This window comes from Pan troglodytes, chromosome 14 (genome assembly GCF_028858775.2).
Source record: "Pan troglodytes isolate AG18354 chromosome 14, NHGRI_mPanTro3-v2.0_pri, whole genome shotgun sequence".
NCBI classification, from domain to species: Eukaryota; Metazoa; Chordata; class Mammalia; order Primates; family Hominidae; genus Pan; species Pan troglodytes.
In genome coordinates, this window is record NC_072412.2 from 107859628 (window position 1) to 107886857 (window position 27230).

The 27230-nt window shown below is 37.3% G+C and overlaps 1 protein-coding gene and 1 pseudogene across 1 annotated transcript in view; both read right to left on the reverse strand.

Annotated features, from left to right (window-relative positions):
- Positions 1-27230, reverse strand: part of FGF14 (fibroblast growth factor 14) — a 693562-nt gene that overhangs the window by 540660 nt on the left and 125672 nt on the right. The window lies entirely within an intron of this gene.
- LOC134808155 (large ribosomal subunit protein eL39-like) lies at positions 14021-14379 on the reverse strand (annotated as a pseudogene).

Genomic DNA, 27230 nt, shown 5'->3' on the forward strand with positions numbered 1-27230 from the left:
AGGAGTCCAAACCCCAAAATTTCAAGTCTAGATGGTCAAGAGAATAACAGTGCCATTGACAGACTAAGGAAGTGCAGGAAGTAATGTCCTGGGAAAGAAAGAATTGAGTTTGGGATACATGGGTTCTAGGTATGGTGGGGCATCTATGTAGAGCCACGGAATGCTCATTGCAGACATAAACCTGGAAACGTGAATGGAGGCTAGATGGAAGTCACGGCCTGAAGATGAAGATTTAAGAGCATTTACTACAATGGATGAGATTTCCAAAAATGATAGAAAGATTTACCAAGGAGTGGGAGTTTATCCCTGTTACTCCCTTACTTGAGAACAAGCAAAAGGAGATACACGGAGCAAGAACTGGTTAAAAAAGTAGACAGAACTTGGATAGCAAAATGTTGTTCAAATCAGAAGGGATATTCCTAAAGTGGTCAGAGAGCACAAGTGCTAAAAAAACAAACAAACAAAAAATGTAAATTGACCACAATCAGAAAGAAAAGGTTGGCCTTGAAGACAGCAGTTTTGCAGAACAATGGGAGCTGTTGTTGAGGGTCATGGACAGAGCAGACAGTGCGGAATGCAGACTGTGTGTGAGAGTGACCAACAGCTCAGAGAATTATGGTATGGTACTGAGAGGGGTGCGTGTGTGTGTGTGTGTGTGTGTGTGTACACGCGCACATGGGCGCATGCACGTTCGAGGGTATCTTCTGTTATCTTCTGTGTTGAAATATGTAACGCTAAATGTTGACATAGGACTACACCTGTGTCTATTTCAACCGAGTCACCAATCTGGTGGTCCTCAGATATCTGAGTGAAAGACAGCACTTCCTTCTTGTTCCCCAATTCCTAAGCAACAGTCTTGGGAAACTCTTTCACATCTCTTGAATTCTTTGGTGCAATTCAAAGATACATAAAGGATTTCTTCAGTTAGAGTGCAGAGCATTTTCTTCCTCCTCCTCATGAGAAATCTCTCATGGACTCTAGAACCAATTACCATGGGCTGGGAGGGAGAAGGACTGGCTATCCTCTCTGACAGTGGACTAAGGGGGAGGCATGATTACTCCTCCCTGGACCAGGCCCAGCCACAAAAGAAAGGGAGATGGTCTTGATCCTGCCTATGTAAGAAGACCACCCCCAGGGTAAAAAGACACATGTGTTCCCTATCAATGGAACTGTTGGAGAGGACACCCCTCAAAGCACCATCATGGAAGGAGTAAGCTTTAACATCAGCCAAGCTGACAGAAAGCAACAGAGCTACGTCACAACTGTCTTTCTGCCTAGCCTCTTACCTACACTGCGCCCTATCAAGGAGTTAAATGCAGTTACCAAAGGGAGGAAGTGCACAAGGAGAGGACAGCCACAATTTCCCTGGGACACAGGCTTCCAATGTGAACCTTCTCTGACCTGGGAGAAGTCCAGGGTTAATGCACTTCTTTGGAATCTTAATTTTTGCACAGTATATTGTGCATATGCTTTTGGAATTAAGTCTGTTTTTATAGCAAGAGGAATTTCATTATCTGAAAGTGATCAAATATCATAGCCTCATCCAAGCCTCCTCCAAAGGAAAAGCAGACCACCCCCACCAATGTGTAAAGGAACAGGGTAGGCAAAGTGGAGTTGATTTTTAATGAGTTCAGACATAAGTGTGACTGGCATTGAATATTATGCTCCCCTTCTGGGAAACCACGGTGCATTTTGCTATATTAAAAGCCCAGAGAAATCCTGCAATAAAGAAGCCTGTTCACTTTGTTAACCCTGGTATTTCCCAAATTTATTTAAAGAGACATATTTGTTTCAGAGAATGCTGATTAATATGCTGATAAACTAAGATTAATACTTCATTAAACAGAGTTTGAAAAGCATTGTTCTAGACATTTGGCATATTACTAAATCTCTATCACGTAAAACATATTTAGGAATGCCTACATACAAAATGACTTACTCCAAAGAAGGACCTATTTAGTGCTATTCCTTTATTTATAAATTTTGTAATAAAATATCTTTAGAGTAATTTTTCTGCAAATCTTTGCTTAGCTAACCTCATTGAGAAATTAAGCATCTTACATACACGAATTTTCTGGATAACCAGAACTTTCTCCTATAAACTTTAACACTTAAAAATATCAACCATTGAAAATAAAACCTCTGAATTCAGATTTTTATTACACGAAGTTTTCATTATAAACATGAATGTTTCATTATAAACATGAATGCTATATTCATTATATTTGATGAATTCATTATATTTGATGAATGCTACATCAAATCACTACTCATTGGTATGGTATCTTTGTCTCTGGGAACTATGGAGATAGAGGTACAAGGTTCCCTCCTGGCTGCTGACTTCTTAAGGCCTGGATGTCTGTTTGAAAATTCCTTTTATTTCCTGTCTTGCAATCCACCTGTCTGCTGCTGCACCCGGTCAGAAGGCTCTGAGTGAGGGCTGGAGCTTTTATGGCACTCTAAGCCTCTGGACTTTGTAAAAACTGTTGGTTCCCCAAGAACCTTTTCTGTTGGCTTTTTGGATTTTGTTTTATTCACTTCCAAATTCAATCTTTTAAAACATCAAGAAACAGGATCTCATGATGAAACAGCATTTCTTTCATCCTGAGAACTGCTGCAGACAGTGAAGTTTGTACACTGCATAAAGGACAAAAACAAGGGGCGAGGAGGGCTAGAGTCCAGTAGAGATGCCAGCCATCGAGTTCTGAGCCTATGGGATTTGGGTTTTCTCTACTAGCTATGCTCTGCACAATCAGAGGAGATACCTTTTCCAAATTCACGTTGGGGCAATTGGAACCCAGCATCCCTCGTGCTTCAGTGGAAATCAGATGCCACACCCTTTACATGACTCTTTTTAGACTTTTCTTCCTGCATCCTCCAAATGATGTTACCAAATCTCTCCTTCCACCAAGCCTCATCCAATCCCCAAACAAATTTCCCTTTATTGGCAAAAGCACACCCTTATCTAAATATCACTGATAACTTTGAAATGAAATTTATGAATCCAGAGAACTCATTTTCTTTGTTCCTCTGCATCTCAGCCTACAGAGGCTATGACCCACAAATGGATAAAATTAATTATCAGCATAATGCTGTACCAGTCCAGTCACAATGTTTTACTGATCCCAGACACCTGTATATCGATGCGGCTAATCTAATCTATCTGGACCATGTTAGGAAGGAAGTTAGCTGGGAAAGGCGTTATGCACATTTTGCAACCAAATAGAAAAAGAAAATGAGCCACTTGCGAAATGTAGGTTGCATGGGAAGAACTGGAGCAGGACACATCCTAAGGATTGACATGCACTTTTTTACATGGCTGAGGCCACTGAGGCAAGACCCAGCCCTGCTAGAGTGGGAAACTCACTGGTTTCATGGGGCAAAAGCAGTATTCAGGTTTTGATTCTCCCACTTAACTGCTGTACAACTTTGCTAAGCTTCAATTCCCTCATCAATAAAATGGAATCAGTAATAATAACTTGCTTAACAAGGCGAGGATTTCATGAAATATAGCCGTACCTTGGTATCCGAGGGGACTGGTTCCAGGACCTCCCAGAGATGCCCAAATCTGCAAATACTCAAGTCCCTATTATAAAATGGCATAGTATTTGCATATAACCTTGGCACACCTTCCCATGTACTTTAAATCATCTCCAGATGAGTTAGAATACCTAATACAATGCAAATGCTATGTAAATAGCTGTTATACTCCATTGTTTCTTATATGTATTTTTATTGTTGTATTCCTATTCTTTTTTTTTAATTATACTTTAAGTTTTGGTTAAATGGGTACATGCTCAGAACGTGCAGGTTTGTTACACAGGAATACACGTGCCATGGTGGTTTGCTGCACCCATTAACCCAACATCTACATTAGGTATTTCTCCTAATGCTATCCCTCCCTTAGCTCCCCACCCCACAACAGGTCACTGTGTGTAATGTTCCCCTCCCTGTGTCCATGTGTTCTCATTGTTCAACTCCCACTTATGAGTGAGAACACGTGATGTTTGGTTTTCTGTTCTTGTATTAGTTTGCTGAGAATGATGGTTTCCAGCTCCATCCGTGTCCCTGCAAAGGACAAGAACTCATCATTTTTTATGGCTGCATAGTATTCCATGGTGTATATGTGCCACATATTCTTTATCCAGTCTATAATTGATGGGCATTTGGGTTGGTTCCAATTCTTTACTATTGTGAATAGTGCTGCAATAAACATACGTGTGCATGTGTCTTTGTAGCAGCATGATTTATAATCCTTTGGGTATATACCCAGTAATGGGATGGCTGGGTCAAATGGTATTTCTAGTTCTAGATCCTTGAGGAATCGCCACACTGACTTCCACAATGGTTGAACTAGTTTACACTCCCACCAACAGTGTAAAAGTGTTCCTATTTCTCTACATCCTCTCCAGCATCTGTTGTTTCCTGACTTTTTAATGATCACCATTCTAACTGGCATGAAATGGTATCTCACTGTGGTTTTGATTTGCATTTCTCTAATAACCAGTGATGATGAGCTTTTTTTCATATGTCTTTTGGCGGCATAAATGTCTTCTTTTGAGAAGTGTCTGTTCATATCCTTCGCCCACTTTTTGATGGGGTTGTTTTTTTCCTGTAAATTTGTTTAAGTTCTTTGTGGATTCTGGATATTAGCACTTTGTCAGATGGATAGATTGCAAAAATTTCCCCCATTCTGTAGGTTGCCTGTTCACTCTGATGATAGTTTATTTTGCTGTGCAGAAGCTCTTTAGTTTAATAAGATCCCATGTGTCTATTTTGGCTTTTGCTGTACTCTTACTCTTTATGGGTTTTTTCCCCCACATATTTTCGATCTGTGGTTAGTTGGATTGGAATGTGGAATCAGATACAGAAGGCTGGCTGGAGGTGAAAGAACTGTAAACTGTAAATTGTACTGTACAAACAAATAAACTTTAAATGCTATATAAGCCTCTTAATTATGGAACCCTTGTGATTAGAAGTAAACTGGGATAGGAAAATTTCCATTTCATTGACATAAGTCTCTTTCTTGTCCCTCCTCTCAATAAAGATGAAGATTTTATTCCCTCACTTCATGTGATTTTGAACTAATACAGGTCAAGTGAAGGTAAACAATGAACACAGTACACGGTAACACCACCCAAGGGTAGTAAGGTTTCTACCCCAGCAAGAGAGGGCAAGACTGGTTGGTGATGGTGAATTTCTCCATTATTTGGAAAAACTGCTCATTAAGTTAACAACCTTAAACAATCCCAAAACTTCCAAAAATATAACGTGGATAGTGGCCTTTATAAAGTTAACTTGGTTAATATGTTTGTTAATCTCACAGTGAGTGCTTATGGCACAAACTCACAATGCAGGTTGTCTTTGAGGGTTCAGCCATTGTCCCAAAATGTTAGAGATGGGCAAAGTCAGCCTGGGGGGATCTACTGGAGCTCTGGATCAGATCTGAGGTCATAGCTGAAAATACGTTACAGGTGGAGCTCAGGGGCTGAACCAAGATCCTCATAGTTGGGTTTACAGGAGCTTCCAGGCGAGTCCAGGAGCCTCTTTGTCACTCCAAATAACCCTGGACTCAGAAGCAATTTTATACTTTATTAAGATTCCTAAGAATTCTGATGGCCAGAAGCCCCTAGAAGACCTCCATTTGAGGCTATCTGTAAGGAAGACCTACCACGTGGTCCTAGTCGTTGGTACAGATGAGGGTTTCTCAACAGCAGAACTTTTGACATTTGGGGGGCTAAAGAATTCTGTGATGGGGAGCTGTCCTGTCCATGGTAGGAAATTCAACAGCATCCCTGGCCTCTACCCACTAAATGCAGGTAGCATCATCCCTCAGTTATAACAACCAAAAATGTACTAGACATTGCCAAATGTCCCCTGAGGAGCAAAATGGCTCCCAGTTGGGAACCACTGACATAGCTGAAGTCCTGGAGACCTGGAGAAAATATAGAGATTGCAGGCTATGGACTCTTCTCACCAACTTGCTTCATGTTTTAATTAACTGTTAATAGACTATTTTAGGAAATAGCTAGGTGAAATCTCTAAATCATTGATCATCTGAGACAGTTTAATGTAAATTTACCATTCTTGCTTTGGAAGAAAATGTTAAATTTGGAACCCCTTTTATTCTGGTCATTGTTCACAGTGCTGTTTCCATGAATCAAAACTGAATCATTTAGACCTCATCAACCAGAAAGATAGTGCAGACCACCTCAAAATTTCTCTCTTTCATCACTGAGTTCCAGAGATAGTAAATTATTCTTCTATATTCTATTACTCCTTTGGCCACTTATTCTGATTAAATTTGAGCACGATTTGATTTTGAAAGGGAGAGGAAAGGCCAGAGGGGAAATCCAAATGTCCAACCATCTTTTGGTATCAAGTACAGTGATAGGAAAACTACTCAGTCAGCCACAAAACACGAACCAAAAATTGTTGAAAAATAAATAGCATTTTTACCCAAAGAAATAACATCCATTTGCCTTTGCTTTTTACATGAGATTATCACACAATAAAGAAAAAAGAAATAAAGCGGATGAGAGGGGGAAGCCATCCATTTAAAGGAATAAATAAGATTTATAAATCAGGAAAGAAAAGAGGCTGTCATGTACAATCAGTTGTCTTATTAACCCACAGGCAGAGATACAGTCAGAAAGGTCCTATGACGGAAGATTTACCCTTGCTTATAAATGAGGCAAGATTACAAAGTAATGTAATTTCCTGGGTAAGTTGTGAGTAAGTAATTATCTCATCAAGGAATTCTGCTTCTGGGGGGCAAGTAGATGAAGAAAAACAGCCTTTCTTCTGTCTAAGACACTTCTGCTGGGAGAAAAAAGGTTACTATTGCCTGATTTTCTACATGTCTAGCTGAGTTAAAACCATAGGTCTGCAAAGACACCCACCATCACCTAACTTCTAAAGGGCTAATATTGTGAGTGAGCATGCTGCTTTAGGACTGTAACCTTGGTACTTCAATGCATCTTCCTCTAAACTTAATGTTAGGAAACCTTTACAAGGCATGCTTGATGGTGGGACTGGTTCTGGTGGAGAAACGGGTTTTAGAAAATAAACTTGAATTTGACAATAATTAAAACCAAAAAATCTCATTGATCGGAAAAGTATCCAAGACCACTCAATTTCTACTTGGGGACAGGTGAGGCACAGCAACTACTCAAACTCTAAATCAGGATGGAGCAGTGTTTTGATTTGGAAATATAAAGGGATGGTATGAGTTGATGGAAGAGAGGGAGAAATGAAAAGATTGAGAACAGGTCACATACATTCTATGAAGTCTTTCAAAAGTAGCTAACATGCCAGGCATGGTGGTTCATGCCTGTAATCCCAGCATTTTGGAAGACTGAGAGCTTAGTCGTTCAAGACCAACCTGGGCAACACAGGGAGACCCCATCTCTACAAAAAAAAATAAAAAAAAAATTAGCCAGGCATGGTGGGACACATTGCAGTCCCAGGTACTCAGCACGGTGAGGTGGGAGGATCACTTGAGCCCGGGAGGTCGAAGTTGCAGTGAGCTGTGATCACGCCACTGCACTCCAGCCTGGGTGACAGAGCAAGACCCTGTCTCAAAAAAAAAGAAGAAAAAAGTAGCTAATGTACAAGTTAAAACAGAGGCGCCTAGCAACTTGTCAAATTTTGTTGGAACATTTCTCAAACTTCCCTTGGGAACTACTGAATCAGATGCTCTAAAGAGTTAACACATCTTCTAGAATTTCCCACATTTTAAGCAGAACTTACTTCCTCCACAAGATCTGTCCTAAATTATTATATAACTTACTAGTAATTGCTCATGCTAGAACATAAGGGAAGCTTAACAAATGGGTGACATTGCTTGATTTAAAATTAAGAGTCGATGCTGATAATACAATAAAATTAGTCCATGTAGAACAGTTTGACTTTAAGTTACATGTTATGCAATATCAGGTTTATAAATTAAATCTAAGTAGTTTGAGTTAAAATAATTGGTCATGAACTGAAAATATGTTGAAAAAATAAATGATATTTTTGCTCAATGAAATAACATCCATTTTCCTTCACTTTTCACATGGAATTAACACGTTTCTATCTGAATTTGGTGGCTTGTATTGAACTTGATCTTGTATATAAGGAAAAAGGAGAATTGGCTTGCATAATAATTGGCATAATAAAGGCAGTAAGATTATTACAAAATTAAGCCTCAGCTAACTTAAAATTGGCATTTCTCTCACAACAATAGCATCAGAGTATATAATGGTAGGTATACACAGTTTACCTATTAGAAAAAAAAAAAGCATACCTGCCAACAGATAGAAATGCATTACCTCCAATAATAAGGACATTTTCTGGAAGTGAATTCTTTCAATAGTTTGCTGATGGTTTTAATGTGACATCTTTTTTTTTCCTTTTTGCATGCATGTCCATTTCCTTTCTTTTCTTTTCTTTTTTTTTTTTTTTTTCGAGATGGAGTTTCACTCTATCACCCAGGCTGGAGCGCAGTGGCATGATCTCGGCTCACCGCAACCTCCACCTACCGGGTTCAAGTGATTCTTCTGCCCCAGCAGCCTGAGTTGGGACTATAGGCATACATCACAACGCCCAGCTAATTTTTGTAGTTTTAGTAGAAGCCAGGCTGGTCTCAAACTCCTGACCTGAAGTGATCCACCTGCCTCGGCCTCCCAAAGTGCTAGCATTAGAGGTGTGAGCCACCACGCCCAGCCGTTTGCATGTGCATTTCTAACCAATAGAGTCCCCAACTACCCATCTTCTGCCAATGTATATTTTTTCCATCAATACTTCCATTTTTCATACTTGCTGCCACTAAGCCACAAGGAAAAGGGAGCACTTCAAGCAAGAACCCAAGCATTTGACAAGGCTGACAGTCTGCAGTGTTTCTGGAGGGGCCACCTTCAGTCTTCTCCTTTCTTTTCTTCTTCCTAGCTCTTCAAGCTGAACTAACCCATGTCCCTTTCTGGCCCAGTTCCTCAGCCACTTCTACCTATAGCTGTGTATTAGTCTGTTCTCATGCTACTGATAAAGACATACTTAAAGAGACTGGGTAATTTACAAAGAAAAATGTTTAATGGACTCACAGTTCCACGTGGCTGGAGAGGCCTGACAATCATGGTGGAAGGTGAAAGGCATGTCTTACATGGCAGCAGACAAGAGAGAATGAGAGCCAAACGAAAGGGGTTTCCTCATATAAAACCATCAGATCTTGTAAGACTTCTTCACTACCATGAGAAGAGTATGGGAAAGCTGCCCCCATGACTCAATTATCTCCCACCAGGTCCCTCCCATAACACGTGGGAATTATGGGAACTACAATTCAAGATGAGATTTGGGTGGGGACACAGCCAAACCATATCAAGCTGGGAGCACAGCAGCAGCTTCAGCCCACATGTGAGAGACATTTGTACTGTGCCCCACCCACCAGTGAGGCCAGGAGGCCAAGCGACCATGGAGGTCGCTTGCCTCCACCCCTCTTGCTTGTCCAGGCTGCTGTGTCCTTTCCTCTGCCACAATTGGCTGAGGTCCTCTGTTTTTGTTCCCTTTTGGGACTGCCTCACCCTAGACAATGGCCTGCCTAGGACTCTGGGAGCTTGGGCATCGCTGGCGAAACCCCTACATGAGTGTTTATTTATTGCCCCCATACCTTCAGTCTGGGGACTGGAGCCCATGAGAAGAATATGGCAGCAGATGGCAACAGATGGGTCGCTCCACCATCCCTGAGCCCAAGCTCCCTGGAATGATAGCTGTCTCAATGAATCACTGATTCCACCTGTTGTGCTGTGGGTAATGTCAGAGGGGCTGCACGTGAGCTTTGTGAGAGATGTGCTCTTGGTTTCATTAAGTGAATGGAGGAACATACAAACAATAATGTAAAAAAATGTCAGGATCTCTTAAGTAGGTTTGGGACAAATACTATTCAAGTAAAACTAATGTGAAAAGTAAGCACAGACCATTACAATGGAGAGTTGATTAACCTGTGATCCATGGTTGGACTTCAGGGGCTCTTTATGCCTCCTGGGAAGTTAATAGATAGATAGTTTTACCTGTATGTGTATTTTTTCTAGAGAAAAAATTAATATTCTCAAAAAAGAACATGATCTGGAAAAGTTAGAAATCATCTCTTCATTCATCTGCTCATTTTGTGATGGGTGCTACCAAGGCACAAAGAGGCTGTCCTGAAATGCAAATATCATGATCTTACTCCTCTGTTGAAAGACTTCAGTGGCTCCCGCCACTCTCCAGATGAGATACAAAGCGTGACATGCTAGGCTGCATGGGGCTCTGGCCTCAGCTCATCCCTCCAGGTCCATGCCCACCACTCATCAACACAGCTGCCCTGTGGACACAAACTGAGCCCCTCACAGCTCCTCAACAGACCACACTCCCTTTGTGAGCACATCCCCACCCCCTGCCATCTCTCCTAAATAATTTTATTTGTCTGGTTTTTTGTTTTGTTTTGTTTTTTGAAACAGAGTCTCATTCTATGTTGTCCATCCAACATCTCTTCCCTTATAAAAACTTCCCTGACTGCAACCTTGGTTCTCCAGTCCCTGTTAGGAGACACTCCTCGTTGTTTTTGTAGATACTCACGTCCTCCTGTCTCATAGCATATATATCATCCCACTATCATAGTAAATTTGCTTATCTCTGGATTTATCGACCCTGTGGGAGCCCTCCCCCCATCCACTCTTTGCTCTATCAAGGTAGGATGTTTTTACCTTCACATTCCCCAGAAGCCAGCATAGCACCTAGAACAGTCTAGGTTCGCCACATATGTTTTTCATATGAATGAATGAATGAAGCAGAGTTATAGATAAAGATAAAGCACTGAACATCCCATACTAGCCCAAGATGCCACATAGCTAGTCTGTGATAGAGCCAGAAGTAGGAATCTGTCTCTGATTCCAGTACTGTTTCTATGACACCCATTGCTTTATGTCTTTGCTCTGGAAAAAAGCAGGAGCATGTTTTTCTGCATCTTTTAAAAACATAAGTATAAATACCACTTCTTCAGTCCTCACCGGACAGAGGGAGCTGTTTCCCACGTTCCCGACACTCTGTCAGGAGATTCATAATTTACATGTTAGTTAAGGGTGAGCACATCACTAGCGAAGCCCTTGATCTTCAGGCAAGAAAGAGAGGGGAGGAGGAGGAGTCAGAGAACAAGTAAAAGAGAAGGGGGAGGAGAAGGAGGAAGAGAGAAGAAAAGAAGGGGGAAGAGGGGAGGAGAGAGTAATTTTATGTAACCTTTCCTTGGGTCACAGTTGAAATCTAGTTATCTTTTGAATGGGTAACTGGTACTCAAATTCTCAGATATTTATATCTAAAGTTAAAACTAAATCTCAAGTTACCTCAAGTAAAATATAGATCAGTTCGCCACTGATCTTGGAAACCCAACCACGCTTTTTTTTACTGAAAGTTTGTTTCAGTGTCAAATGAAGATTGAGAATCAAATGCAGTGGAGAGCAAAGTAATGCCCTCCAGGCACTGGCGTGGCAGCATTTCAGCCTGCTGGGCTCCCTAGAGCCTCTCTGTGCTGAGCTTTCATGATGGTTCCATGGGGAGTATCAGCAATTGCTCTGTTTTGATTTCCTCTGCAAACCTGCAGCTGCTTCTCTTCTCCAATTCACTACAACATGCTAATAGGGTGACTAAAGAGACAACTTTGCTATCGCTATCACATTGACTCCTGTTCATTTGCTGTAACATGCCAAGAAGCAAAACGGGCATCAGGATCAAGAGAAAACTAACTCTCCATATTTTAAGACATTCTGTAAATGGACTGAGTGTGCCTTTAGAACCTTCATCCTACCCAGCAACTTGCAGTACACACCCAGTGTAGCCTGTTCACTCTCACCTCCTTCTTGTGAGACATCCTGTTTCCGTGCTTAAAGTGTTCTTCCTTGCCCTATCCCCTTCTCTGAATGACGCCTGTTATACCAAGTGTCTCAACAGAGAAGTTACTTGCCAGCGCCTTTCCTAACTCCTCCAGAGAGGTACTCCCATTGTGCCCGCTATTGTGACTGCCTCTTTCCCTGTCCCTGTCCCCAAAAATTGTCAGCTACTTAGGGGCAGAAACTGTGTCCATAGGAGACACTCAGATACCTGAAAAGTGAATAACTGAAATTGTTTCATCTGAACAGATTCATGTCATTTTGTTTTAGATCAGTGTCTACAAAAAATGACATCAGGCCCCAGCAAGGGCAAAAAGACCATGGGATCCTAATAAGATCCACTTGGACTGAATGATAATTAGGATAAAACAAGGCACCAAAAACAAAGGAAAAGTTTTGTAAGAAGCAATTAGATAATTTTGGAAAATATTTAAGGAGCTTTACCTTTAGCTTCTTGGCTGTTACAATAAGTTTTAATTCAGCTTGGCTGGATGTTGTAGAAGAAAATCGTTGAGATATTTAAACCTATAGCAATGCTACCAGTTTTAAAGAAATGGGAAAAAAATGAAAGTAAATGAAAAACCAATGTGAATGTAGCATCTTTAAAGAATTATAAATTAGCTGGAAGCAGCATCCAAATAGCAGTTCCCAAGATGTCACTATGTAATTATAGCTCATCAGCACATGTCTTGCATATTCCAAAATAACCCGTTATACTACCCTCTCTTTCCCAAACCGGGGAAGGAAAGATGACAGCAGGCCTCAGAAATAATGACTAAATAGTTCCTTTCTAACAAGGGTGGCTATCAGCTTTTAGTGTCCAATATCTTCTATAAAAATACATCACACATAAGGAAATATGTAAGCACACTCCTAGAATTCAAATTAAACAGTCTAATTTTCAAAGACTTTCATAAGTTTTTAAAGACAAAATGATTTTTCCTATTGAATTTTAAATAAAGAAGAAAATATTACCCTAAAAATAAAATAGGGGGTACCCAGTAGGTTTTGTTGAGCTGGGGATATGTAGGAGTCTTTTTGTCCATGGCCTCTTTGGTGTGATCACCTAAAATGCTTGACAGATGGGATGCATGGCTTCATTAGCAACTGTATCAGGACGCATGGAGAAAGGGGGCCCACTTAAGTTGGGTGTTTGGCTACGTGATTCTTCCTGGAAGCAGTAGGCTTGTGGATTCACTCAGTACTAGCTGCGGCTGAGGGCAGGGTAAATTCCACTGAGCAAACAGATGTGAATGTTATAAAGCAGATGCTGATCTTTAGTATCACACTATTGGGAAAACCTTTTTTTCATGGATACAGCAAGAAATACTTGTACATTTTTACTCTAATAGATGCTAAAAATAAAACATGTTAAGGTTATAACACTTAAACATTTTAAGTGCTTAAGATGAAATATTTAGGTATTCAGGTTAAATACTCTAAAGCTTTTCAGAAGTAAACGTTTGCTATCTACAATGGAAATAAAAATTCAGAATCATTATTTCCTACCTACTATTGCTTGGACCTCCCTTTCAACCAATCAAACTTAAAAAGAAAAATCACTTTTTATTTCATGCTCACTCTGTCCCTGTGAGGAACTTTATAAAGAAAAACTGGTGCTACAATTCCTATCACTGACACCCTTCTAACCTTGTTGTTTCTTGGTGGGTAATTGTTTATTTTAAAAAGTCTTTTTAAATTCCCAGCAGGAGTAATTATTTTGATAGGTTTTTAAGTGTAAATGTAGCTCTAAAAAAATCCATGCACATATCTGTTAAATTATATAATAATGATCCAATATAGCCAAGTAAAGCCAAAATTTAGCACCCACTAACAGGTAAACATTATGTTAGGCAGTGGATTCTCAATGGTTGAATAACACACTTTCATTGATATTTGGACTTTTTATGAAGCCCATATTAGTTCATGTTTACCTTATTTTATTGCTTTTATTTTGATGCTTTTATTTTATATCATCTCAGAAGTCAGTGATTGATTGACTGACTGATTGATTTTTAAGTGAACGAAAGGTCTCCCGTATTTATTACTGAACCCAGCAAACCAAGGCGTTCATAACAGATTCAGAGAGAAAAAAATATATATTCCCAACAAAACATGTCCAACTCTCCAGATAGTGGTGACATTTTCAGCTTGATATGGTAACATGATTGTGACCTTCAGACAGCATAAATATGTGTGCCATCTCATGTGCAATTCCTCATAGACCCAGCTTGGTTCTTCTCCAATGTCTCCTTTTGGAGTTTTACCTGACTTTATGACCAGTTTTCGTCTGAATCCACTGGGGAATGGGATGATTTTGCTTTTGTTTCTTGGCCAGGAATCCTAAAAGTCTTTTAACCCTAAAAGTCTTGTGAGAAGACATGGCGAGAAGCGCAGTCAAGCACACACCACGATGGCAGAGAAAGGACGATTTATTTTAAAAAGCAGATTTTATAGGATATTTCTTTGAGCTTTAGTAAGGTGGACTTACTCATTTTAAAGATGGAGAAATGGAGTATTGAGCAGTGAAAAATTATGTAGTATCATAATTTGATGAATAGGACAAAAACTTAGTCTCAAGTGCTAAGGGTTTACATAATACCACATTTTCTTCTTTATTCCTTAAACACATGAAAGGCACCCCCAATAGAGACAGTACCTAATATGCATGAAGATTAGAGAGAGATTATGAAGTAATTCAATATCAATATTCTCATTTTATGCCAACTTTTATAAAAACATATACTTAGTTCACTTTTTACAATATCAGAATTACTAATTTAGGCTCTACGTATTTTCATGGACTCTAATATAATTTTGTTTTAAATAATAAATGTTAGTACAGATAAAAATATTTCTAGTACAATATTTCTGGACATAATTCATATTGCTTTTAATTCATGCAGAATTGCTAAAATTCAGAATTTGTTTAAGAAGTGACCTATGGGGAAAATCAGAATAAACACTCTTAGACAGTGAAATAATTCACTCTCTGGTATATGGCTCTGTTTAAGGTATTTGAAAGGCCAAACCTAAGAACCAGGGGGAAAAAGTTGAGTGTCATTTAGGGGCAGAATCAATTCGAAACTTTATTCTTTCCAAACTGGCTGCATATCAGAATCACCAAGTGAGGGGTGAAGGCTTATATAAGCTTTCCAAATCGAGAACCCCTAGAGGTTTTCTCTTTCCTTTTTTTTTTTTTTTTTAGCATATCTGAGATAGTCCTAATAATCTGTATTTTTAAAAGAATTCCTATGTACTTCTGAGGTATAATAAATTCGGGGAACCAATTTTAGATGGATTGAGATCAAAGCTGTTTGAATCATAGCTCTGTCATTTGCCAGTTTTGAGAGTTGGTGAAACAATTTAAGACTCATGATACTCATCTGTAAAATGAAGCAAAATAGACCTTTCTCATGAGATTCATACTAGGATTGCATAGGGACAATGGAATGCTGAACACTGACACCAACGCAAAGTTGAGGCTCAAAAAAAGTTTGCATTCTTTGCTCCTTCTCCATAAAATTAGCATCTACTATTGACATGGAAAGCATGAAATATATAAAGCATGAAAACTGGCCAAAATAAAAAGTTCTGACCATTTCAGCTGATTGAGTTATATGGCCATTAGATCGTCTGTGTTTTTTCTGGTACAATACCAGACACTTAAAGCATATTTCTACAAACCAAATAAGTCTAAGGGCCTCATTTGGTCCTATACGATTTGGGTTATAGCAGAAAATAACACACTTCTTGTTGTTTGAGTAGGGATTTTATAAAGGAATTATTTATGAGTCTTTACAGGTTGTACAGAAACCACAAAGGATAGTAACACTATCTGGGAGCTAAAGATGGTGGGGGACTAAAACACCTGAGTCAAAAAGGGCAAGAGGGGAGTGGTTATTTAAACCTGGAGTCAGAGAAGTTTCCCTCAGAGGAACCATGACCTGTTGTCAAGGGACACAGCTGGTACACAGTGACTGTCAGGAGGAGGGTATTAGGACAAAATCCCCAATCTCACTCTTCTCCTGCTAGTTGTTTGATCATGCAGCCCATTGGCCAAAGGTCAAGGTCAGTCTCCCAGGGCACAGCACGGGATGGAGAAGAGCTGAGAGTAGATAGGAGGAGGAAATTGGAGGCATACCATGTAAGTCCTATGTCATTCTGTATCATAAAGAAACACAGTCCTTCACCCCAAAGTAATTAAAAATACTTCTAATACTTACTTGTATCTTTTGAAAACATTAAAAGAAATTCAATTCATAACCAAAAAACAATTTAACATGCCTTTTCTCTCTCTTTAACTTGGCCTCTCTCTTCCTTTCCCATTCTCATCCTCCGTCAAAACTTCCCTCCAAAACGAGGTCTCCACTACCCTTTATTTCTCCATTATGTTTTTGTGTAAGTAAATTTTGGCTCTTTCTGGTATAAACTCCTTAACCCTCCATACCCATTTCTGCTTTGCAAATGCTCAGAAACAGAACTGCCAGGTTCATTATCTCTTTTAGCAAACATGGCGGGAGGTGAGGATAAGGGAAGTAATTGCAAGCATGGACACACTGATATGCACTGTTGTCGATCTCCATCAGACTTGGTGAAAAATAATAGCGCATCTGAATATAATTCAAGCAAAAGGCAGAATCCATTATGGTCTTCTATAAGCCATGACTTGGGTTTTCTTCCATATGGAAAAATGGAAGTGTTTTTCCATATGTAAAATGTAAATATTGACTGTACCTCATAGTTGCATTAGAATTGGTAACATTCCAGATTTTCATGTCTTATTCTGTTTGATTCTCACAAAATAGCCTTGTGAGGTAAGTAGGAATTTTTATACCCTTAAGACTGAGAAAAATTTAATGACTAAATAGAAGAATCACAGCTGGTAAGTGAAGAAATCAAAATTAGAATTCCAGAATACATTTTTCCCTGAGAACTGAAAACACTTTACCTAAGAACTGAAAACACTGAAAAGTGCTTCTTTTTCAAAATCAATAAAAATATTTTTTAAATTGATGCAAATGCTTACTTTGATTACTCTATTTTGAAGCATACTAATGGAGATTTCTTGTAAAATATAAGAAGAAAAAAATTTGTTTACTTCCTGCATTGTCATTTAAAAAATTGATTAAAATAATTAAGAATTAGATAAAATTACAATTGCAATGAAATTGGGAAGCTATGACAGCCCCACAAAAAAAGACTAAGAAGACTATTGCAAAATACCGATACAAAATGAGAGAAAAAATAAGGGACAACTCATCTCTCTAGATCTTGACCAAGACGCAGATTTCTTAAAAGTAACTGGTAAATTCAAAAAGGTCTAATTAGTGATCCTTTACTTGGGGTGAGAAAATATAGGCTCAACTTCTACTTCCCAGAACAGTAGAAGAGGCTGACTAAAGGTGAATGACAAATATTGGCCATTTTTGTTTTTGTTTTTCCCATTAAAACTCCTGACACCAAAAAACTGCCAAAGATGGAGTTAGATGGAGTTAGAAGAGCTGAAGAGAGAGGAACCTCCCTCTTTGTAATTGCATACCGAGGTCACCAGATCAGTGATAAGCAAACTCTAAATTACAAAATAAAAACGTGTAATTTAAACATCCAATTACAACAAGGCTAATCCTCTTTGTGGGTGATCTGCTCATCTCAAAGAGAGAATACAGGAGGGAGAGAAAGAGAAAGAGAGAGAAAGAAGCAAAGATCAGATAAATACCGCATTTTATAAAAGAATTGCTCCCAATAAACAGAAGCAAATTTATATCAAATGATATTCTTAAAGAATATAAAGAAAACATGCAACATGGACCATGGATTCTGGGTAAAGAATTTTAAAAAGATATTAAACATATAAAAGAGGGATCAAAGATAACAGAGATAAAACATGAACTCACCAATTTCAGAAAATAAATTGAAAATATCAGTATAGTCATTTTTCAGATGAAAACTACACTTGAGAAAGAAAAGAGTGGAATATATACTGCTGAAATCAGTAAGAAAGGTAAAACACAAGCTTGAAAAGCAAATTACACAAAAATAAAGGAATAAACATATAAACTCACTGGATACAGAAAACAATAGTTACAGAAGACAAAAAGTAACCAAATGGTCAAAATTGATATTCTTGAAGAAAACAAACAAAAACAAAGAAACAGACAAAATTTCAATAGTTTAACAAAAGAAGTCTTTCTTGAAATAAAAGATGATGAAGTTAAAGAATCACACTGTATTTACAAAGAAATGATGTGGAAAGTTAACTGAAGATTCTAGTGAAGTTACTCGACCTTAAGACAAAAGATAAACTTTCTTTTTTTTTAATTTAATTTTATTATTATTATACTTTAAGTTATTCACAACATGGGTTAGAATTATGTCCATGAGCCAGACGACTGATTTGGGGCTCAACCACACCCTAGTCGGGGAGCTTCTCAATGAAGGGACCTGAGACTTCTCCATCTTTGTGCCTCCAGCACTGAACACTGCGCTTAGAACAGTGTGGTGGAGAAAAAGCAAATTGGGAGCATTTCAGACATCAACTTCCAATGACCAATGCAGTGGAGAAATGCTGGCAAAATTCTAACAGAAAAAATACATGACTCATACATTGTATACTCAGCCAAGATTTTTCAGTCAAGTGTATAGACAAAAATAGTAATTTTTGGAACATTGAAGGACATATGAAATGTATTGGCCATTTTTAAAGTTATGTATCATACATGTAAAGGATATATGTATCATATCTATGGTTATATATATGGCTATGTGGAGAGAGAGAGAAAGATATCTTCAAGCAAGAGATAAATTTAAATAATGTGTTCTCTATAAAGGATGACTGCTAGTGCTAGATCAATATAAATGAAAAATTAGATTTAAATAAACAAGATAATTATGGTTACAGAACCAAATGTAAATGTTATAATCCTTGGTATTTTACAATCATGTAAAGTACTGAAATTCGGGGGTAAAAGAAAATACAAACATAGTAATTTCTAAGTTTCAAAGCAGACAGAAATTGTATACAGTTAATAATCAAAAAATAGTTATTCAAATGTATTATCTAAGGATATTGAGAAAACTACTAAAAGAAGCTGGTTAGGTGAGCTGACGTTTTTCATGCCTCAAAAAATACAAAAAAAAGAGTACATTCAATTTAGCTATAAATAGATAAGAAGGAAACAATAAATCATGAAATACAATCTTCTAAGACATCAGAATAGGACCACACACATTTATGAAATCAATAAATGTAAATGGAATAAAATGTATTCTGAATAGAAAAGCTGCCATAATAGTGAAAAACTTATCCTTAAGGACACAAAAATGTGAGCACTTTGAGGACAAAATCTTGGTCTTTGTTCACCACTGTCTCCATGACATCCAACATAAGTCCAAGCACATTGCAGACACTCGGTGTCATTGACTAACTCACTAAGGGTTAGTGAAATAGTTCATAATAATCCACACAAAGGAATAATGTGTAGTTAAAAAAAACTTTTTCCTTATTGTAAAAAACAATAAGGAAGATCTAAAAATGACCGATGTGAATATTTTTGCATGATAATTTTGGTGAAAACGCTGCAGAATAATGTTATACTATGATATCATTTGAGTAAAACCAAAATATATAGATATTATATAAAAGTTATGTAAGTTATAATACATTATATACATATATAATGTTGTGGATACAGGAAAATGTCTAGAATAATATATGCAAATACATATGAAAATCTCAATAGAGTTTCTAATAAAGGAAACTAGGGATGATGGGAGAAAGAGAATTTCACTTCTCATTTCTGACCTGTTATATTTTAATTTTATATGATGATGGTGTTTTTATAATTTAAATCATATAAATCAAAACTTAATAAAGACTACAGATGTTACCTGGAAATTTCTAGTCAAAAATTTAATCCTTTAAGTTAAATCACTAAAATACATGAGGGGAAAACATGTTATATTATTCAAATAGAAATAAATTAACAAAAAATATTTCCATCAAAAGACTGACTAATCTTTTGATAAGTTTAATGATAAACTCACCATGGCAACCAATTTTATCTGCCTCTATAACAAGAAGATCATTCAATAGGTTACTGAGAAGATAGAGATGTTATTTATGCTGGCAAAATAATATTTAGCTTGTGTACCATATCACCTAACAATTAGCAATCTGGAGAGATACAACTTTCTCATTAAATGGTGAAGTAACATTCAACTGAGAAAAACATAATTCAAGCTTAATGTTTGGGTGATACAGAAAAATGTGGTCTGAAACAGGCAGTGAATGACTTGTTTGGCACAAATATTGGAAAAGTGAAAAACAGTTCATCAGGAAAAGCAAAAGCCACTAAGTCCTAGGTGGAGACCAACTGGACATATGCGAATTCAACAGTCAAGGCAATTTCTGCTAATATATCACAAATTTCACAATCAGCAATAGACTACAATTGTAAAACAAAGTTCTTCGTGTTAACTCTGAAAGTGTCTGTCAGCATGGATAGCACAGGCAGATTGGGAAAGACCATAAAAAAGCATAATTCTGCTTTTAATTTTAGGTGAGCTATTATATAAAGAATGGTGATAACTGTTTGTCATCTCTTATAAAAACAGTATTAAGAAAAATTATATGACAGAGAATTTTATTCAGATGTAAGTAGGGATGTGGTGAATTTCTTAGGCATTAAATTATTACCCTGGCAATCTTTATTTTATTCTGTATTTTATTTTATTATATTTTATTGTATTTTAGGGATGGAGTCTCAATATGTTGCCCAAGCTGGCCTGGAACTCCTGGGTTCCAGTGATCTTCCTGTCTCAGCCTCCTGAGTAGCTAGGACTGTCAGGCATGTGCCATCACACCCAGCTCCGCCCTGGCAATCTTTAACACAAGTTGATGGAAGTCAGATGTGGTGGCACATACCTGTAATCCCCGCTACTCGGGAGAATGAGGCAGGGGGATTGCTTGAGCCTAGGAGTTCAAGGCCAGCCTGGGCAACACAATGAGACTCACCCTTTCAAAAAAAAAAAATCAGAAACTAGTGGATAGATACCATCTGTTTGGAAGGCCTGGTTAAGATGGTGTCCCCAAGCTAGAGGCCTGACCAGGAACTTTGCATCTCACCACGCCCGAGTGGAGTTGCTGTTCAAAGGCAGGGACCAGTTTTTTTCCATTATTTCACCAGTACCTAGTACTGTGCCTGAGCAAGTTTTAAAAAATTCTCTGGTCTTAAATTTTTACAATTTAAAATAGAATTAATCTGTTATCTGACAATAAAGTTGTAAAATTTTAAGTAAAATGATGTTATAAGAGTATTACATGCTGCTTCAAGAAAATATGAAACATTCAGGGAAAAAAAAATAAAAGAACCATATTCCTTCACTTAGAAACATCCATATAGTAAATGTCTTTCATCTCTCTCTCTCTCTCTCTCTGTGTGTCTCTAAGGTATTTCATATATTTTAAGCATAAACATAATTTTTACTCTGATTTTTATTTTATGCTGTATTGGAAGCATTTCCTATGTTACTACACAATTTTAATAAATCATATTTCAAAATCTGTATCATATTACATGAAATGACTTTACCACTGAATCTCAAAACATTTCTCTATAGATAGAAATTTCAGCTGTTTTCATTACTGTAACACTTTGCCTACTTAGGTTTGTTTTCTTAGGATAGATTCTCAGAAACAGAATTACTTACCAAATATATAAAAGCTTTTAAGGATCTTTACACATATTGTCAACCTGCCTGCCAAGAATTTACTTCTATAAACAATATAAGTTGAATTTCACTTACATGCTTTGAACTGTAAGTGAGCATAAATATATAGACATATAGACATATATATTGTACATTGCATTGTATTTTATGTCTGGGTATTTGTTTTTCCTTCTTGCTGAATTGTCTGTTCAAGCTGTTTGTCATTTATTTGTTTGTCTTAATGTTTTTCTTATTGATTATTATGAATTCATGATAGAGTAAATATATTAGTCCTTTGTCATGTTTGTAGCAACTGGTGTTTGGGTATATATTCTGTGTAAAGTGCTTTCAAAATTTGTTGTCAGATAAATTTGATTTAATGCAAGTATCATTGTTACCACTGAATAAATGCATTAAAGTATTATTTCCTTGCTTATGCTGTTTGCTGAAAGAAATGAATGCATGAACGTTTATACAATAAGCAGTTAACATGGTTTTAAAAGGACACAGTTTCTGTATTCATATTAGCTAGTTACTCCACATGCTCTGCAGAGATATTATTAGTTTCATCTTGCTATGTGAAGGAGTGATTTAGTCAATTACCCTTGGTTTTGTGGTAAATACTTATCAGAATTAATATTACGATATACAGTTTTTGGTTAATTTGGTGTCTAGTGAAATTTTTCTTGAAATTAAATTCTGAATCTTTGCCAAATTTTTAACAATTTTTATATCTCATATTGGTTTGCCAGTTCCCCAGCACGCCTTCCTGCAAAATAAAACTCCATCATACTCATTCTTCTCTTCACCATTCTGTCTCGTCCATTTGCCGTGTTCCAGTCCCAGCAATTCATGTAATTTTCTCTAAATACTCCATGAACATTTATAACTCTGAGCCACGCACCTCCATTTTCTGTCCAGAGTGCATTTCTTCCCATTTCTCAACATGCCAAACTCCAACCCATCATCAATGGAAGCTAAAATCAAATATTATTTCTCCCATGAATTCTTTTGGAAAGCCCCAGATGAGTGAGCTCCTTTGAGTACTCGTTCCATCTATTTAGGCTCACTGGAGTTAATATCACGTTGTGTTTCATTAATTTTCATATGTCCATTTTCTCTACAAAACTATAAGTTTAAATTCCAAATAACTAGTACAGTGTCTGGGTCTGCAATAAATGTTATGAATGACAATCGCTATCATCGAGCACTTTTGGGTGTCTGTCTGATGTGTGGTCAAGTAGACAGCATGGCACAAAAATAATTCCAAAAATTTAATCTGAATCTTTCCTCTTCTTTCCACCCTGGCTCCCACCTCTGTAGACCAGGTCACCGTCGTTTCTCACATGGGCCACGTTGGGAGCCTCCTAACCTAAGTCTCTGCTTCTTCCTTTGCCCCAACCCAATAGTCTATTCTCTAGTGAGGACTCCGAAGAATCTTTTTGAAACATACATGTGATCTGTCTCTCCTCTGCAATGGCTTCCAGTTGCAAAAAAAAGTAACACTCAGACTCCTCAGCCTGTCCAGCTGCTCTCCACACACCAACCCTGGCCGAACTTTTTGATTCCCTCCACTTTGCCAACAGTCTCCAGCCACTCTGACATTTTTTCTTTTCCTCAAACACCCCTTAGGTTTTCAGTGCTATAGCCTGTTTACCGACAGTTCCCTCCCCATTTTCCCTCTTTCACCTTCTTGGCTTGCTTTTTATTGTCATGAAATTTGAGTTTAAATATCACAAACGCAGAGAAGCTTTCCCGGACAACTCAGTCTAATAAACCCCTTTGTCTTTTAATCATTTCACTCTATGTTACTTCATGCATTTCTTACTGTTTGTTTATTTGACTTTTTTGCTTAAAAATTATGATTACTTGTATCTCACCATTGAATGTAAGCTTTAGGATAGAAGAGACCTTGTCCATAATTTATTTCACCCTTGTAAGTCCAGTGCTTGGCACAAAGCAGGTGCAAAGTAAATATTCCTAAATGAGGATATGGTGATGGCAGGAACGGTAGTAATAATATCTAACATTTATTAAATGACTACGGCACACAAGGTCCTGTCCTAAATACTGCATATGTGTTAATTTATTTATTTTAAATAAAAATGCATACACACATGAAACTCTGCAGTAGAAATGGTAGTCATTGTCATTATCCCAATTTTACAGATAGGAAAACTGAGACACAAAGCTGTGAAATAACTAGCCCAAGATCGTATAGATATTGAGTGATATATCTATATATATCTATATATCACACAATATAGATATTGAGGGCCAGAGTTTGAATTATGTCACACTGACAGGAGACCCAACTGTCTTAACCACTGTACTACGTACATCTCATTTTAAAATAAGGAAAGAAATTCATTGATAAGACTTTTAAAGATAGCTTCAAACGTATTTTAATTTAATAAACAAATATATCTCATGAGTTCACAGAAGAAGATTTTTAAAAAATAAAGCAGGTTAGGTTGTCATTGTTGATATCATATCCTATGACCTGTCATGAAATAAATAAAAACTAGTTATGTGAGAGCTAATTCCAATGTCTGTCCTTAGAAAAAGGCAAAGACTTTTCCTTTAGTTGAAGGGAATATAAGGGACATCACTACATTGCATTATTTTGACAAAAACGTAGCAACGCTGGACATATGGTGTGGTTCAAGCCTGTGCTGAGTAACTTTTGGACAGGGACACTAAAAAATAGACCTAACCTAGTTAATAATAGCAAACCACTGATCCGTCGACTAATTGTGTTTATAGGAAATAGAATTCATGACAAAAAGAAATAGCAGCATGGGACAGAATTAATCCACAACATGTAATTTCCTTCCTGTGCATAGCCTTCACCAAAAGGAAATCTGAAGACTCGCCACCTGTTCAGAGGTTTGCTTTTCAGAAGATTTGGAATGGCCTACCCTCAAAACGACTCAAGGCATTCATTTATGCCACATGCTAAAAATAAGCAGTGCTTGCTGAAAGGTAAATTTTGTGATCTAAAGAAGAATGAAGTAAAAAATAGTTACATTTTCAAACTTAATTTTAGTAACAGATTGTGTGTGTACTAATATAGAACACCTGAAATGTCATAAGCAGAAATTAGTGATTTTTATTATTTTTTTAAATGATCAAGCTGTTTTCCTAATTTATAGTAAATGCTTTTCTCCTCTTAAAAATCTTTAATTTCTTTTCTCTTTCTACAGGTCCAGGAGTTTAGGACCAGCCTGGCAACATAGTGAGACTCCAGCTAATAATACAAAAATTAGCAGGGCATGGTGGTGAGTGCCTGCAGTCTCAACTACTTAAAAGGCTGAGGTGGGAGAATTGCTTGAGCCCTGGAGTTCAAGGCTGCAGTGAACCGTGATTGCACCACTGTACTCCAACCTGGGAGACAGAGCAAGAGCAAGACCCTGTCTCAAAAAAAAAAGGAAGAAAGAAGTCTCAAAAATGAAAGAAAGAGAGAAAAGAGAAAGGGAAGGAAGGGAAGGGGAAAAGAAAAGAAAAAAGAAACTGACAGCAATAGTAGTCACCTCGAGGGGTTTGTTGAGAGCTGTAGATATCATGTGGAAAGCTGCTGGCACGTAGCAAATGTTCTATCGTGGATCTGCCATTGCCACTATCCCTTGCCTGTGCCGGGCTAGCTACACATGGGGCTCCCACCGCATTCTGCAATTCCCTGTATCATTCATTCTCTTCAAACATGCTTTTTGGATACTTAATACAATAACATCACTGAATCCCACAATGAATCCCACCTTGGGGCACCTATACCTCTGAGTGTCGGAAAGATTTTGATTTTTTTAAGTTCCATAAGGAATGCTGCATGTATCTGTGGCAACCTTGTACAAACTAAAATGTCAAGTTGCTTTCGAATGGATCTGGAATTTTATTAGTTATTTATTTGTCCCCTACCCCCACCCACACAAACCCATATTTTAATATTCATGAAAGCAAGGATGCTGTCTCTTTGGATTTTGAATGCTGTGTCCAGCAAAATTCAGGTTGCAGGTGATGAATAAACAAGAAGAATGAAATGCCAATTTTATAAAATGTTGCTCAGAAGTTCTGATTAACACTCATATATATAATTATTTTTTAAAGAATGCAGCTTGTTTAGAAAGTTAAAAGCCTGTCAAACAAGGGGTTCAAACCCACACATATACGCATACACATACATACTAAAAGAAGCCATTGGCCCTTGGTGGAAGAAATATTGAAAACCACTGATTTAACCCATATTCTGGTTATGTCTGACTTGGAGTATTCTGTCTTTGATCCTCAGATATCGAATGTAGAAACCGTGCCCATATGTCTTGTAACCAATATAGAGTTTTAGTTTTGTTTTTACTCGTCATTATTTAATAAATAATAAATAATTATTTATTATTTATTAAATAATGACGAGTAAAATAGCATTTTACTCGTAATAGCATTCAACATGGTAACAGCATTCAACTCATAAGTATCTATAAAATCCAAAATAATTAAATGTATCTTGATTTTCTGTGAACACATCAGGATTATATTTTGCCTAGGACAGAATCTTAGCATATATTTGAAGCATTTTCTCCTGTATGCATTCAATTATGTCCTATCTTCATAGCAAATGACAGAGATTAACTATTTTCTCTGCATTTTGACCTTGTGGGTAATACTTCCTGTAATGTCCTGCAGAAGCTGCTAATCTGCCAACTGAGATTAGGCAGATTTCTCTCTCTCTCAGATTTCTCTCTCTCTCTCTCTCTCTCTCTCTCTGCCACTCTAAAATTCCAAAGGGGTCATATTTGTTTTGGTATTTTTATAAATTAAAAAATATGCCAAAAATATTATCTAATGAAGAATTTAAATCATAACATCTGGACAAGGGGCTATTATATTTTTTTACAACCTCTGAAAATTTGTATTTAAAATAGAATGGATTTCTCTCCTAATCTTTACATCAAACATAACATTTGAAATATTTGAAAAGATGATAAAAATGAATTTGAAAGTAAAGATCCAAGTATTCAGCCATAAAGGCATTCCATTGGGAAATTACTTGCCAATAATCTCAACAGCTGAAATGGATCCTTGCAAAGAACATTAGATATAGAATCGGGATCTCAGACTTTTATGCCTAATAAACTAGATTTCGGGACACAAATAGGACTTCTAAAGTTCTGTCCTGTGAGTAGTGTGAGTCCAAAGGATTCTGGATCCTCCAAGAAAATACTTCTTTCCAATTGTCACCTCTGCTTAGCTTAGACAACTCAGGCTCCAATTTAACTCCCTCCACAATCTTCCCAAGAGTAGCAAAAAGGAACAGTTATTTAAAATGAAACATATATACAAGACAGAATGAGACCACTGACTGATCTCAGCAACATAATAATAAAATAATTGTAAACTTAAATTGAGTTTAAGAGCAATGAACAGTAAAAAAACAAACAAAACAAACTTCCTTCATACCTACTTCTTGAGCTACTTCTCTACTACTGTAAAGATTAAAGTGGAATTTTACTTTTAGGAAGCATTGTAGAATATGAAATGACTATAAAAGTTAGTCATTCCCTATGAAATGTTTTCAGCAAATTGTTCAGTCTGAGACGTAGTTTTTCCATTAGTTAAGTAGAGACTCAA